The following is a 4,233-nucleotide window of genomic DNA, read 5'->3' as shown; positions in this document are numbered from 1 at the left end:
AGTAATATGTTGTTTTTACCCAGTGCCCTAGACTCTTGTAAGTTCATGGCCTCTTCCCTCCACATATAGTACAGGTGTTTTCGTAAAAGACCATTACTTCATTTTAATCATATGGGTCATCTTATTCTCACTTTCAGATCTAGGGCTACTCTAGCATTAATTCAACAATAATATGCATCAGCATTGGGCAAGGACTTGGGGACAGAGTTGAATGAAACACTTTCCATGACTTCTGGGTCTAAAATAGTTAACACTTGTATAATGTCTAACAGTTTCAAAGGACTTTCATCTACATTTTCTCAGGTGCTTTCTACAACAATTTGCAAGGTAAGCAGACCAGATGCTATTATTTCTATTTCAGAGAAAATGGAGACAGAAAAACGAGGCAATTGTTCAGGTTCCCATGGGTTAGCAGTGTTGAGTGCCACCTCAAATTCTTCTGGCCACAGATCCCTTGCTCCTACCTCTCCACCATGTGCCTACCCAGAGCCACAGCCAAGGCAAAGTATCCTTGGTAAATCCTCCAATGCGTTCCCTGCTTCTGAGATGCAGCTAACACTGTGAGAGACTATAACGACGGTGGTTGGAGAAGCTGCTTAAGGTGTTTAACCCAAGTCTACCTATGCCATGCCTGTTGGATTGGTGCCCCCTTTGGGTGATGAGGCAAGGGCAGCCTGTCCACTGCCTGAAGTTTCTAATCTCCCCATTGTATGGTTTCTTGAACTTACACCATTGAAAAATATCAAGGTCAGATCATGATTGAAGAAGCTTCTTCCTCTAAGTTGCCACAATTATATGATATTGTTTTGCACTGAAAAAGTTTCTCTTAAAAATGAGGTTGAGGTCCCTAAAGAAATTGCTTCAATCAGCAGCAAGACTTAATGACTGTTAATGGGAAGTGGAGATAGGATAGTAAGTGTTACTTTGATTAATAAGAGAACTGCAGAGAATTTAAATTGTGCCACTGATGGATTATTTTCTTCAAGCTTGATAAGCACTTCTCATTTGTTCTTAAATTTGGTCAATACTGTTAAAGGCAGCAAAATGAAGTATAATTAATTCTATTACTGCTACTCAGACCAAGTGTTACTAAGAAACAGATTATGATGCCGACAACACTGGGAGTCACAGTGCTGACAGTTTGATGCTTTGAATACCTGTCATTGCTTATTAGCCTGAAAGAATGAACAAAATAATTCTATATTCTGATTTTGAGATACCCAAAACCGTTTTTTTCATCTGTGTGTGCTCCACTGACCATAGTACAGGGAATACCAATAAGATGATCAACTGACACTAAAATTATCCTGTACTGGAAGCATAGAGAGTAAATAAAAGATTGAGCTAACATATCAGTTAAAACATTAAGAGCCAATGCTCATTTTGAATTAATCACTAAGAAAATGGGATATTGGTTTGATGTTGAATAGCTGTTAAAGGCTTAACATATTTCCTCTTTTCCAAAGACTCTACCCCATATTAATAAGCCTTGCCTTTCTTTACTTTTGCTATTAATTTTATTCAGAACTGTTGATATGCAGATGACATTTAAAGCAAAGATACTTTATTTTAGTAGACAATTTTATTTGCTATGAATGCTAATTCCTAGGACACCAGACAGACCCTTTCCCTCGTTTTCTGCAAACAGCAGGATGCATCAATATTTCCAGAATAGGCTATTTTTTCTTGACCCCTTTAAAATCTATCCCTATCTATTTATTTAAGGGATACAAATCACTCTAAAGTCATGCTAAAAGTCATGACCATAGGTGGGCTGATATACACAAAGTCTTACCTACTACTTTTTAGCTTCTTAATTCAGTGACTCTTACCCTTGCAGTTCTTACTCTGAGGCATCTCTAGTCAACTTAAGGAGTGCTTGCATGCCTTAAAATGAAAGAGATTAATTCCACTTTATTTTTTGAAACAAAATATGCAATGCATCAATCCTGTTTCACAGAAAACACCAAATAACAGCAGGATTTTACAACTTCAAGAAAGACTAGGCATCAGACTGAACATGTGTCCTTCTGTTCACTTTTTCTATTTCCAAGTCCTGTGTTTCTTCCAAGTATACAAAGTTACTGGGTGAGTAATCTAGGGTTAATATAAAATCTAAGTATGGCTGGTTAGTAGTGCAGTTATAAAGTTTCTCTGAAGTTCTAAGTCCATTATTAAACATGTAAACCTTATTATTATGATATTGAGAACCAATTCTCTTACCCAGATGTCCCATAAACATAATTTCTGAAGACGGGAAAATTATAGGAAGAACACTTCAGACCAGAATGTGAAAGTCAAGCCATGCTAAAAGAGCTTGTCTGCAGAGCATGTCTTTGGAGACAGAATCCAGGGCACGAGAAGGCACCCTGGGCCATCAGACTGCCAGTAGCCCTAGTTCTGGGGGTCCTGCTACTGCACATCTCGGAGCAACCTTGGACCAGCCTCTTGATCCCCATGAGACTCAGTTTTCTCCTCTGTAAGGTTAAGGATTGGTGTAACTGATCTCCCAGGTTCTTTCGCCCTTGAAAACACTTGTCTCTGAGTAAAGCCTGTGCATAAGATATTCAGATGATCCTTTTCAAGCTGTTTGCTCAAAATAATGTGGTCTGTACAGATACTAGAAATGCCTGTTGTGCTTCAAGCTCATGTTCTCTCAGTGTGGATAATTCATTCTACAGATGTTAAGCAGCCCCCACCACATACCAGGCCTGTGCTCCATGCAGGACATAGAATGAGGAACCCAGGATGGTATCTGCCCTCAGGGAGCTTCCTGGCTGAAGGTGGGAGAGGCAAATAATAAGTGCACTCGCCAGCATGTAACAGAAAATATTCTTTCAGATAAGTCCACTGAAGAAACGGAAGCCGGGAAATTTGATCAAATATGGTCAGAGAAGGGCTCTCCTGCAACGGGAAACTGAGAGATAAATAAACTGACCAGCAGAGGGGAGTGAGGAGAAATAGAAAGGATAATTCAGTCTCGCCTGAATGATTTAAGCAGAAAGAAGCATGACATATACTGTCTCAACACCTGGTCAATTTTTCTTCCTTTTGGAGACGGAGTTTTGTTCTTGTCATCTAGACTGGAGCGCAATAGCGCAATCTCAGCTCACTGCAACCTCTGTCTCCCGGGTTCAAGTGATTCTCCTGACTCAGCCTTCCAAGTAGCTGGGATTACAGGTGCATGCCACCATGCCCAGCTAATTTTTGAATTTTTAGTAAAGACAGGGTTTCACCATGTTGTCCAGGCTGGTCTCAAAATCCTGACCTCAAGTAATCCATCTATCTCAGCTTCCCAAAGTGCTGGGATTACAGGTATGAGCCACGCACCTGGCCCAGTTTTTCTTTTCTAGTAAATATACTTGAAATATGCTTCTGCTAATTCAAGAAAAACCAAGCCGAGAGATGATTGTTTCCATTGCTTTTAATCCAGTCATTCCTAACCATAGCAATTCGGGTCATTTTGACTTTGATTTTCCAGATTGCTGCAAACAAGTCAAGTTTTAAAAACTTCGACTTGGGTTATTTCCATTCATACTGTATCTCTCTGTTTGCCCAGGGAATTTGGTACAACGTATGACTTCAGAATGACTGTATAGTGCTCAGAGGTGTGAAACGCCATTTCAAGTAATGCCTTTCCTCAGTTAATATAGATAAATATTGATGGCAGGCAGCAGTAAAACAAGTCATTAAATTCTTCAGTGCAAGTATGTCCCACATATTGCTGCAAGCTACAGAAATCACACCAGGCTCCAAGAAAACCACTGCCTGTGATTACAGAATACTTGTATTTCCAGCTTTTGCATTCCAGATTGGAATCCAAGGGAGTTTGGATGAGTCACGGGGACCAACAACCAACGTAAAGGGACAGGGAATGGGACTTAGATTGCCCTGCTGGTCTATTCTATCCACTGTTCTTTTCTCACCCACCCTAATGAATTCCTGGGTGAGCCAGAAACCTTTGAAAAATGGCTATCAGCTACAAATGGGAGGTCTGATGCTCTGAAAACAAAGAAACTTATCTAAATGGGTAACCCTATAAAACCCAGCTGAAGATTTGGAAGAGCAATAAACCCCTTTCTCTGCAGCTGTTTTGATGATTTGACCTCCCTGGCTGTCAGGGCAATGCAGAACTTGCTGAGGTCTCACAGAAGCATGGGGGTGCTTATAGGGCCAAATAACATATTTACTGCCTGAGTCTTCGGATGAAAAATGAAAGGAATTGTTTCCTCA

Source organism: Saimiri boliviensis, chromosome 10, assembly GCF_048565385.1.
Source record: "Saimiri boliviensis isolate mSaiBol1 chromosome 10, mSaiBol1.pri, whole genome shotgun sequence".
Classification (NCBI taxonomy): domain Eukaryota; kingdom Metazoa; phylum Chordata; class Mammalia; order Primates; family Cebidae; genus Saimiri; species Saimiri boliviensis.
This window is presented reverse-complemented; position numbering follows the sequence as displayed.